General features: G+C 49.4%; 1 long non-coding RNA gene across 1 annotated transcript; it reads right to left on the bottom strand.

Moving 5' to 3' along the window:
- Window positions 1-1018: 1018 nt before the first annotated feature.
- Window positions 1019-10817, bottom strand: LOC121093391. Its single transcript, XR_005829566.1, has 3 exons — window positions 10645-10817; window positions 5445-5581; window positions 1019-1258 (listed from the first exon to the last, which is right to left on the bottom strand). It is a non-coding gene; the product is annotated as an uncharacterized LOC121093391 (long non-coding RNA).
- Between the last annotated feature and the right edge of the window lie 427 nt (window positions 10818-11244).

The raw sequence follows: 11244 nt of genomic DNA, 5'->3' as shown, positions 1-11244 counted from the left end.
GCTCTGACACAGATGGCTCCACGAGTGAGCTTGCATGGCGGTTGTTCCATTACGCGTGTGCGCAGGAATGTGTGTGCATGTGTGCATGGGAATGCCTTAGGCCCCCAGCCTGCAAAGATTTATGTACGTGCTTAACTCTTAGCAGATGAGAAATCCCATTGAGACTATGCATGTGCTACAGGTTAAAGACAGGCATAAAGCTTTGAAGAGTCTAAATCTTAGATTATAAAGATTATAAATTTTAGGAGGACAAGGACAGTCTTTGTACAGCAGCGGTGTCCTGCAGGCAAGGGACAGCTTCTGCCTGCAGTTGCATCACCCCAACTTCACGCCTCCTGCCCCCCCTCCATCCCCCTTGCTCAATACCAGCATGGCAGGACTGCACCAGTGTGCAGCCCGGTGGGTGCCAAGCACAGCTGGGAGAGAGTCTGGGCGGGCTGGTGGTCATGGTGCGGGCATCAGGGGAATGCATTTCTCAATGCACTAGCTTCAACAACTCAAAGGAAGAAAATGCAATGAGAAACAGATGAATGATACATCCATTCCTTTTTCGGCACTGGGGATCCTACATTTATGAATAGGACCATGGAGCTAGTTGCAGGTTGCTGGTGACGCTTGCCCAGGGGGAGCCTGCCAGATCCGGGGGCTCCTCCTGGGCATCGGCCCCTCTCATGCTGTGTTAACAAGACTATGATGGGGAGCTGATGTGGCAGGAACTGGATAAAAAAAAGGGGAGGTGTCTGAGCTTTGCCAGAGCAGCCATGCTCAGGTGGGGCTGGTGCCGGGTGGCAGAGCCTGCGGTGCAGCCCTGGGGGACTGGGGGTCCCTGCCAGCCACCAGCAACCCAGCCCCATCATGGGGAATGCTGCAGCACGCCGGTGGCACCAACCATCCAGCTTTGCCTGGTATAATCTCAAAAAGACAGGCCAAGAGGAAATTATTTCCTGATACTCTGTATTTTTAATTCATATTTTCACAGCTCTGCCTGTCCTAAATCCCAAGCAGATGGTGCAACTCAGCCCATCTCCTCCAGCAAGGATGATCCCCGGGGCCTCCCTGCAGAGAGTGTACATTTCAAAGGATAATTCCACGAGCACTTCTTACCCTGATCCGGAGCCTTCTGAGCATCCATATACTTCATCACTCTTCACACAGACCTGCCCCTGCCTTGCACCAGCTCCCTCTGGGGTTTCCTTTTCTCTTTCAAAAGGTAAGCAGAGTCACAAGCTCTTAGATGCAGCCTTGGAAGCAAGGGTAGCTGTGAAACGCAAGAACCAAAAATAAAAAAACAAAAAGGAAAACAAAAAGAGAGAAGAAGGAAAATCCCTGTATGACTTCTCTGATTTATGTTACAAAAAAGGGAACCGTCCCCCCACCTTGCAAGTGTGGAGGTGACCCCAGCCTCAGTCAAAGTGGGGGCAAGGGAAGCCCTTTAAAAAGCAGCCCCTTCCCCATACCTGCAGCACCTTTTTGTGCTCGTGAAGCATTTCTGTGCTAACAAATCCCATTTGATAATTGTGTTGCAAAAGCCTCACTCTGAATATTTAATAGAATTATTGCTAGTTATCAGCACAAGTAGGTGATAAATCACATGCTGCCTTTACCCGACACCAGGCAGAGCGATTAGGGGGTTTCAATCACGTTTCCCATCCTGCCCCCGTGTCAGAATGACCATGAATTAAAAAGAAAAACAAACAAACAACCTGCCCCCACCTCCCCGGGTTTCATTCCTTTGAAAAATAAAAAGATAAAGAAGGACTTCTAGGCTCTGGCCTGGGCCCAGCTGTCCCCAAGTGCCACCAGCCCAACTTTTTGGTGCCCTCGCCTGCCTCTGGCGCCGCCTTCCCGGCAGAGCCCTCTGGCTCTGCCCCCCTCCGCGGTGTATGAATGAGGTGATCTTTTAGCTGCCCTTTGTCTTGGAAAAAAATTAATTCTCATTTGCATTACCTCGACTAAATGTCACCCACCGATATTTTGTTAGACATTAGCAATGCTGGCAGAGAGGGGCACGGGATAATTGCGTTCTGCCTAGCAGTGGGATTTACATAATTTCAGACAGCAATTAAAGAATCCCTGGGAATTTTTTTTTTTCTCTTCCAACCTCTCCTACAAAGAAAGTGTTCGTTTACATTAAGCGCTCAGCTCCTCGCTGTTCATTTGCATAAAATTAAAGGTTTTTGTGTTCTGGAACAGCAGGGTAACATTTAAAATTCCGTTTCAAAAAGCTCACCTTAGAATAATAAAATGTTAATATCATTTCACGGGCTGGAGAAGGTTGCCAGCTGCCTTTCACTTCAAACTTTTATCCAATACTAACTGTTTGGGTGGGTGATATTATTTTTTTTTGTTGTTGTTAAGATATAAACTTTCTTGAAAAAGTGTAGAGATGTAAATGTGCCTACGGATGGGTCTCTGCAGGGCTACTCCAGAGCAGAATGTTTGTTTACTCCATAGTTTTTTAATTAAAAAATCATGCAAAAGAGCAGCAGTGGAATATTATAGGCTTTAATGTGCCGTCATACTCCAGACTACGAGAGGAAATGCAATTTGGATCAAAACCCTTTCATTTGCTTTCATGGAGATGGAAGCGACACCCAACACGAGTCTGTAACACGAGATAACTTCCACTCTGAGACGGCATCGCTTGCCCAGAGCAGCGCCCGGTGCCGGAGCAGGCAGGGAGGCAGCAGGTCCAGGCAGCAGAGGGGGCATCCTGGCAAGACAGCTGAGACCCAGCCCCCGCTCCCAGGGCTCGGGGGACCCCCAGGCCCCCTCCCTCCTGCAGTCCAGGGGAGGTGGAAGGGCTGGTGAGGGGCAGTCCTCGCACGGCTCCCAGCACTCAGGTGCCCACCGAGCCGCATGCTTCTGGGTCCCCTCTGACAGGCACCACGGGTAGGGATCACGCAGCCCCTCACTAACAGCCACTGCTCCTGCGAGGAGGGGACGGGCAGCAGTCCCACAGCCACCAAGGGGGAGGATGGCAGCTCAGAGGGGCTCTGTGCCACATTGTGCACAGGCAAGGGCTGGGAGAAGAGGCTGGAGGCTGTCCGAGCTGAAGCTCTCCCAGCCATCAGCTACCTTTATTCTGAGCACTCTATCAGCACTGAAAAATAAAAAAATTACATTTCCATTTGAAGACGACACTGTTGTGGTCCCTGAATGACCTTTCTTGTATCGCCAGGGTCTCTCGTGCCTGGGAAGAGTTGTCAGCAGCACTGCCCATCCCAAGCACAGAGGACAGAGCCCCCAGCAAGGCACATTGTGACAGGGAGGACAGGCTCTGCAGGGCTCTCCCACCACGGTGGCCAGGCAGGGAACATCCCACGGGGCTGGCAGCCACCAGCTGGCACGTCCCCTTGCAGGGGACACAGCCTCCATCCCCTTGCACAGGCCTTGGAGACATGGAGCCTCTCTGCCACCCTGTGACAACTCCAAAGTGGAGCCAGCCCCACTGCAAGCAGGGCGACCAGGGCCATGGGTGTGTAGGTGACCCACACTGCATGGCGGTGGGCTGGTGCAGGCTCTGCGGGAGGAGCAGGGTTGCAAGGAGAGGCAGCTCTTGTCAGAGATGCAATTCACCCCAGAGCAGCAGCACACTGCCACCTGCATGGTCCCATGGTGGCTTCAGCAGAGGAGCGATGGCAGCAGAGAGGAGCCCCAGTAAATGATGTGCAGGGTGCACCTCACGCGGCTACTGCAGCACTTGCAAGGCAGGAGCAGTGCTGCTGGGACATGAGGATGAGGGGACGATGCTGCAGTGTGAATTTCACTGCAAGGTGAAGGAGCAATTGTTCGGCAGCGAGGATAGGACTCTGCTGCAGTGGAGCAGGAACCCCTGGGGAGTGTCAGCCTGGGGAGGGAGGCTTTGGGCAGCAGGTCCCACGCTGGCTGGAAATTCAGGTCAGGAGGTGGCTCTGGCCTGGGCCCAGCCCCTCTGCTGGCTTCACTGGCCGGGGGTGGGAAAGCACGGGCACCATGCTCGGCTGGCACCACCACGGGGACCTGCAGGCTGGAGGCCCCTGGGAAAGGGGCTCTAGAGGCACACACTCGTGTGGCTCCTCCACACCGCGCAATCCTCCTGGGGCTGGGACAGGGGCCGAGGCACTGGTCCCTGGCACCCAGCTGTCATGAAGCCACACAACACGCTGGAGTGTGGCACAGCTGGCAGTGCCACAGCCTGGGCCATGCCAGCAGTGTGCAGCAGGGCCGGCCGGCATCAAGCTCGCCCAGCGCCCAAGGGAGCCAGGGGCACAGTGCCACGGGCCCGGCAGCTGCGGCTGTCTGCTGTGCGGTGATGGAAGGGGCACCGAAGAGTCCCACAGGCCAGGTCTCCCAGCCCCCAGCCCCCTCCAGGCTGGAGGGGCAGGGCATGGGTCCTTCATGGCCGCCTGGGAGGCAGTGGCAGGGATGCTCTTTTTTTAAGGTGCCAAAAGCACCATCTCAGCCTCTGTCTTGACCCCGTGGGTGCCAGCCCAGGTGCAGGACCGCAGCAGGCAGAGGGCCAGAGGCGCTGGGCTGCCCTGCCCTGTCCTCTGGCACTTGTGCGGTCAGGGGGTCCTCACCACACTCGTGCTCACACTTCTTCAACCTCATCCTCATGCTGTTTGCCAGCACTGAGACTGCTCCTCTGCAGCTGCTGCTGGCTGCCAGCCCTCACCCCTGTCCACCAGCATCCCTCCCCACCACCCCATCACCACTGCACCTCGCAGCCATCACGGGGGGCTTCCCTTACAGAGGAACTTGTGAAGCAGCTGAGACAAGAGGAGATCTTCCACCTGGCAGTCCTCTTATCTGCCACCATTTGGGGCTGCTGTAGGATTGTTGCAAAAAGTTTTTCATTAAAAATGAATCCTAATCCCAGCCGTTGTATTATCTGACTGGTTCACAGGCAGGAGAACAGCGAGCACAGTCTGTGGCCCCTGGTGCCTGTGTCTGATTCCTGCTTTGGTCTCCAGGCCACTGAAACTCCTATCTGCCTGCCAGCAAGTGCCATTTTTTCTTAATGATTTGCACAGGGAATCTACACCTTTGCAGCTACATTGGACACGAGCACAGGATAGATTCAGGCTTGTAAGCATCCAGCTCACCAGTGACATGTTATAAATGTTTTTCAAACTGTTTTGTGTCTCTGGGAAGTGAGAATTATCATTGTATCCCCGTAAAAATGAATATAAATTAGGATCAGCACACTGTATACTTCACACAAGTAAAACACGTGCCAGTCTGATGTCAGGCAGTGCCTTCATCACCTGCGCTACCTTGTCTGCCAGGACACGTCCCTGTTCTCCAGGGTTTTCTGTGCTCTCCACAGGCTCCTCCTGAGAAGTTTTAAAAGCCAACACAAAACCTGACTACTGGGGGTGAGGGCAAAGCAATGAGCAGGCAGCAAAGCAGAGAATGAAGAAAAAATTTTTTACCTGAGAGGGGAAAGTGGAGTAACTCACCTCCTCCATGAATGCCCAGAGCAGGTGACAGCAGAGCTGGGAGGCACCAGGCAGAGGTACCCAAAGAGGCAGGAACTGCACCCCCAGAGAACAGGGACCATACACCAGCTTCTCCCCTAACATCCCAGCTCCTGTGACTGAAAGAATGAGATGCTTTAATTTACAAAGCAAAAAAATGTGTATTTTCTTTCACTGTGCTTTTGATGCACTGTGAATATCTTTTACATCTGTTGCTTTGGGACTAGCAGGACTGGCACTTTCCTGTGCAAAATGATGCACTGGGGCCACAGTCCTCCAATATGGACACGTTAGCACACACCACCCTGCCCTCCAGCTCGTGGGAGCCCAGGGCATGGCATGGGAACATGGTGTGTGTGCAGAAGCATGGATGTGCTGCCATGTGCCAGGGTCACGGATGATGCACATGTGGATCCTGAGTGAGCTCAACACTGAGGAGTTGTGAGCTGTGAGCTGCGGGTTTGTGAGCTGATCAAAACCTAAGGCTCCAGCCTCATGGGAAATGTCAACTCTTCAGAAGCTGTTCGCCTTCTGGGTGAAAACAGAACAAACTTTTTAAAAATGGAAATGAAAAAGATTTGCTTGGGAATTTCTCTTAGGAAAAATCATTAATTCATTTAAAATTTTTTCATTTCAAAATTTGTTTTTATTACTTTTACATTATTTTATGACATCAGTAGTAACGCATAATGTGACCTGTCATATCATGTCAAGTCATGTCATAATATGCATAATAGTAGTAGAAGTGCATAATATTACATGTCATATTGACATAATCAGAATCTTCTATTATTATTGACTTTGTCAAACTAATTGCAACACAGATGGGAAATACTTTGCTCTAGAAAATAAGATTTAAAAGGTGTAACATATAAAAACCCTAGTTATTTCCCTTTGCACCCCACATTTTTAGTTTTTTTCAATGTATTTGTATAAAAATATTTAGACTAGTATATTACATCATGTTACACACTGCTACATATAATGCCACAAAATAATGGAATAAGAAAAATTAACAGTCCAAGTGAAATTTTCTGTTTGAAACTATTTCAAGTTTTCATAATAAACAAGTCTCGAAACAAAAATTAGTAAATCCTTCTATACATGAAGCCTAAAAGTTCCCCTTATGAAACACCTACATGAAAACAGCTATGTAGAAAAATCTTTGTGTGTCCAAAGAAGAGCAGCGAAGCTGGTGAAGGTTCTAGAGCACGTCTTACAGGGAGCAGCTGTGGGAACCAGGGTGGTTTAGCTGGGAGAACAGGGGGCTGAGGGGGGACCTGATCACTCCCTACAGCTGCCTGACAGGGGCTGTAGGCACGAGGGGTCAGTCTCTGCTCCCCAGTAACAAGCAATAGGAAACAGCCTCAAGTTGTGCCAGGGGAGGTTTAGATTGGATATTAGGAAAAATGTCTTCACCAAAAGGGTTATCAAGCATTGGAACAGGCTGCCCAGGGAGGTGGTGGAGTCCCCATCTCTGGAGTGATTTAGGAGGTGCATAGGTGTGGCACTGAGGAACGCGGTTCCGTGATGGACTCAGCAGCGTTAGGTTAACGGTCGGACTTGATGTCTTAAAAGCCTTTTCCAACCTAAACAATTCTCTGATTCGAAACTGCACAATCTTTTAGACAACATTCCCTGATAGCTCTGCAGTGTCAGTGGTGCTGTCCTGCAGGGTTTGAAGCTCATCAGTGCAAGAGCCATACACCAGCGTGCTCACGCCTGCCTGCGCACACACAGCCCTACCCGCTTCGTCAGAGCCGCCCCCTCTGTGCTTGGGCTCACACTGAGCCCACTGGGATTTCTAATTGACTTGACATGTTATAAATTGCCTAACTTGGTTGTGATTGCTATGAAGAATGGTACTTTAAAGGACTCAATATCTGTATATCTCCCTTTGATAAACATTGGCTTGCTGAGCTTAGATCTTATTTATTTACCCTTGGAGCAGGTTCATTACTATGTATTAGGTAGATATGACATATTTATGGAAATATGGGGACTCTTTGTGGAATATATTAAGATTAAATAAATCATTGACTATGTGGTCAAGAACTACAGCAATCCTGATGGATGATTCCATGGGTTTATTTTGATCCTTGTATAATTTTGAGCTCTCCTCTTTGTCTTCCAGGACTCCTGCAGAATTTCCCGCGTCACCCCAATGCACTGGGAAATGCACCTTTGCTTGGGAAGAAAGCTCCAGGTCCCATGTGGCCTATGCCCTGTGTGAAGAGCCAGGGGAAAGGCGCCAGGGAGACAGGCCAGTGTGTCCAGATACCAAACCCCAGCCCCGAGAAACCTGCTTAGCAAGCTGAGAAATGTCTCCGATTTTGTTATCCCACGTCATCCCATCCACTGGAGTCTGCCACGTGTCATCCATTAGCCAATGAATTTACATATCTAATGGCGCATTTTCACAAATTAGTGGTAATTACATTTAAAACAGCTATTTTGATACAAATCAATGAGAGCCACAGCTAATGACATAAATGCTATTTCACATGTCCCTTGGCCTCATTACAAACATCAGAGGAGATCACAGAGCACAAACTGCAGAGCAGCAGTGCAATGCCACTGACAGACTCAAAGCAAAAGGCTTTTCTGGTGAGCATAAGTCAGCCTGAACAAAGCTACCACAAAGGCTTCACGGCCACCCTTTGGCCTGTGATATTCGAGGTCTTCTCTCCCCTTTCTTCCTAATCTTGCTAGTGTGTTAATAGCTGGTGTTTGGTAACGGCAATGCCAGCTGCAGTTTAAAACCGGCATCAGTGCGTGCAAGTACATGACTCAGAGGGTCCCAGGTCCGGCTGTCCCCATCCCCTTGCAGGCAGGACACCGTGCCAGCCCCAGCAGAGGCTGAGACCCCATGCAAAAGCCAGCCCTGTTGGCACCAGTGCCACACACATGGGGCCAGAGATCCTGGGGAGCTCACCAGGCTGGTCCCCACTGCATGGAGCGCCGCAGCCATGCATGCGAGTACCTTGGGCTCTTCCCCCTCCAGCAGGTAGCTTTCCAGCATCTTTGCTCCCATTAAATATCTGTTCCCCACACTGCCCTCCCGGGCTGCCGGCAGTCCCACAGGGGTACGGGGCAGAGGGAGCCTCTGAACGTGGTGGTAGCCAATGTACCTCTGCAGGATGCACGCTGTGTTTTCCTTTTGGCTCAGGACAGCTAACAAAAGCCTGTAAATACCAGGGGATTCTTAAGGATAGTTAAGTAGCAAACTATCTGTTGATAATAAAATTTGCTTGCTTCTCACAGATATCCAATTTGCCTACTATCCAAAGAAAGGAATTGGGTGTCTGCTTCCTAAATTGTTTTAATCTTCAGCAAAGAGTGCTTCTGGCAGAGTCCCTCAGCTGGAAAATACGAAATGAGTTAGAAACAACAGACAAACGTGAATAATATGGAGTTTAAGATGTCTGATCTCAATCTGGAGAAACAAAGTTTAAATAGATTCCTCAATTCACCTGTGTGTGACCACGCCAGGAGGGAGAATACCCTTCCTGGGGAGGGCAGGGGATGCTGTGTCAGGTCTGGGCAGCTGGGTGGGCATGCACATTACTGCCAGCACAGGGGCAAACGGGGACGTGTCTCCCCCAGGGAGAGGGGACATGGTGCTGCCTTGTCAGGCGCAGGTGGATGCCCACGCTTTTGGGGACTGATGCAGTTACACGAGCTTTAGGAGTTCACCCAGGCTTCAACACAAGTGATCTTTTTTCTTAATCTTCCCTTCTGAGATATTTATGTGTGCTCCACTACTCTGACACACACCCACACCCCAGATACTGATCACACACAGCACTGCCAGTGAGAGTCCGTGTGTGTTGCTGCACCTCCGATATACCCACCCAGGTGCCTGGTGCCTGCACCCCTCACCTGCCCTCTGCACGCCTCTGCTGACAGACTGCGTCTTTGCTTTATCTTTACAAATATTTTCTCAGTAGATCTTCAAACATTTTCCCACCATACTCTCAAAGGATTTAAAGAAATCTTAAAATCCTGGGGTGGGGGGTGGGGGGGAATAACCTTCTGCTTATCTCCCAGCTCTTCCTTTTGTAACCCTGTTAATAACATTCACGTCACTGTGACACTAATTGAACTTTTCTATGCAAAGAGGCCCCTGGGCAAAATATTGCCCCCTGCACACCAGGATAATTTGGCAGCAGCCTCCTCCCCAGGCTGGTGGCAGTCCCGTGCTCTGGACTTGGGCTGTGGTCCATACAGAGACTGCACGGGCACCTGCGGAGCTCGCCTCTGAAAAACCATGCTGTGCCTTCTCCTGTCGCAGGGCAGAGGGATGCTCTGGATCCACCATGCAATTTTTGGAATGGATACCATATTTCTTCTTATAATCACAATCTTTTCTGTGAGGACACTGCTCTCAGTGTCACACACGAGTGCTGCAAGTGCTGCCCTGAACACTAAAGGAAATGCTCTTTTCCATCGCACTAAGTGAAACAATTCAAACCAGGAAAATCTTGATAAAAGTTTAATTAGGAAAACGGACTCCATCTGTAACGTATCCCCATTCTCCCCATGTATTAACCCTTTTGCCATAAATCTGCCACCCTTGAAGAAACCTGCCTTCCTCACAAAACCTACTCAGGGTTCACATTATTTTAATCAGTTAGAGGGGTTTAATACATTATTGATTTTTAGGAGAATTGAAAAAGCTCCTGTATTAAGTCCAGGTTGCTTATTCTTTCTGTATATGACATTCAGGTACTTGTGAAAAATTATACCAATTATGAAATCAGCCATTTACTGCTTCAAAGTGCAATCAGTTGTCACACTGGAAAGCACTTGCTCCTGAATATTATTAGTTGGGCTATGTGCACAGGAAAGTGCTGAGAGGAAAGACTTTAACCAAAGGGCAATTGCATGAAATTTACTTAGAAATAGCTATTTATCACCCTTGGATTTCCTACTGTTCAAATCCACTGCAGACACTTTATGGAATGAAACAGCCATCTCACCAACGTAACTCAGCCAACTGAGGGGGTTTTTTCCTCACTGACATTAAATGAAAAATTTAGAAGTCATTGTAACAGCTTAAAGATGCATTATCCTTTTTGATGTGCAATTTTAGCTTCATATCAAAAGCCATATAAAATAACCCCCGCACAAACACAAAAAAGGAACTTTTAAAAGTTTTATGACATGTAGTTCATCTTACCTTTTATGCATCTAACAGGCACCGCTTCTCCTGCTGTTCTCAGAGACCATTGCATGATTACCACTATGGGGGAGAAAATATTGCCATAGCAGCAGCAAAACCAGCTGAAGGAAGGATTAGTCTCTGGAGCCTGGGAAATGGAGGGGGAGAAGCTGAGCACCACAATGCCAGCAAATTCCTCCAAAGCCAGAGTGCAATGGAATTGCGGGAGAGCTGCCCATTAGAGAAGCCTTCAGTTGTGTCACAAACTGCCACCATTAATGGGTTTTGCTGCAGGCAATGAAGTGAGAGAGAACATAAATTAAAGAGGGTACATTCAAGAGAAATTTCTAGCTCAGTAAAGATGTCTTATCTGCTTGTTTTCCAGAGCAGACAAGAATTTTAGAAGGTAAGGTCAACTTCTTCTCAAAGTAAGAATGGAGCTGGTGCAGGACTAACACATACTTGACTACCTATAGGTGTGCCCACTGCTCCCATTTCTGTCCCTGGGCAGCAATGCCCAGCACAGGGCGAGCACAGCCACCTCACCCCACCCCCCCCCACCCCCCTTTGTAAGGCATCACTTCTTCCTCTTCCAATTTCTTCAGGTATAATACACAA

Source organism: Falco naumanni, chromosome 9 (genome assembly GCF_017639655.2).
Source record: "Falco naumanni isolate bFalNau1 chromosome 9, bFalNau1.pat, whole genome shotgun sequence".
In the NCBI taxonomy this organism is placed as follows: domain Eukaryota; kingdom Metazoa; phylum Chordata; class Aves; order Falconiformes; family Falconidae; genus Falco; species Falco naumanni.
The sequence above is the reverse complement of the archived record's forward strand: the minus strand, read 5'-3'. Positions and strand labels throughout refer to the sequence as shown.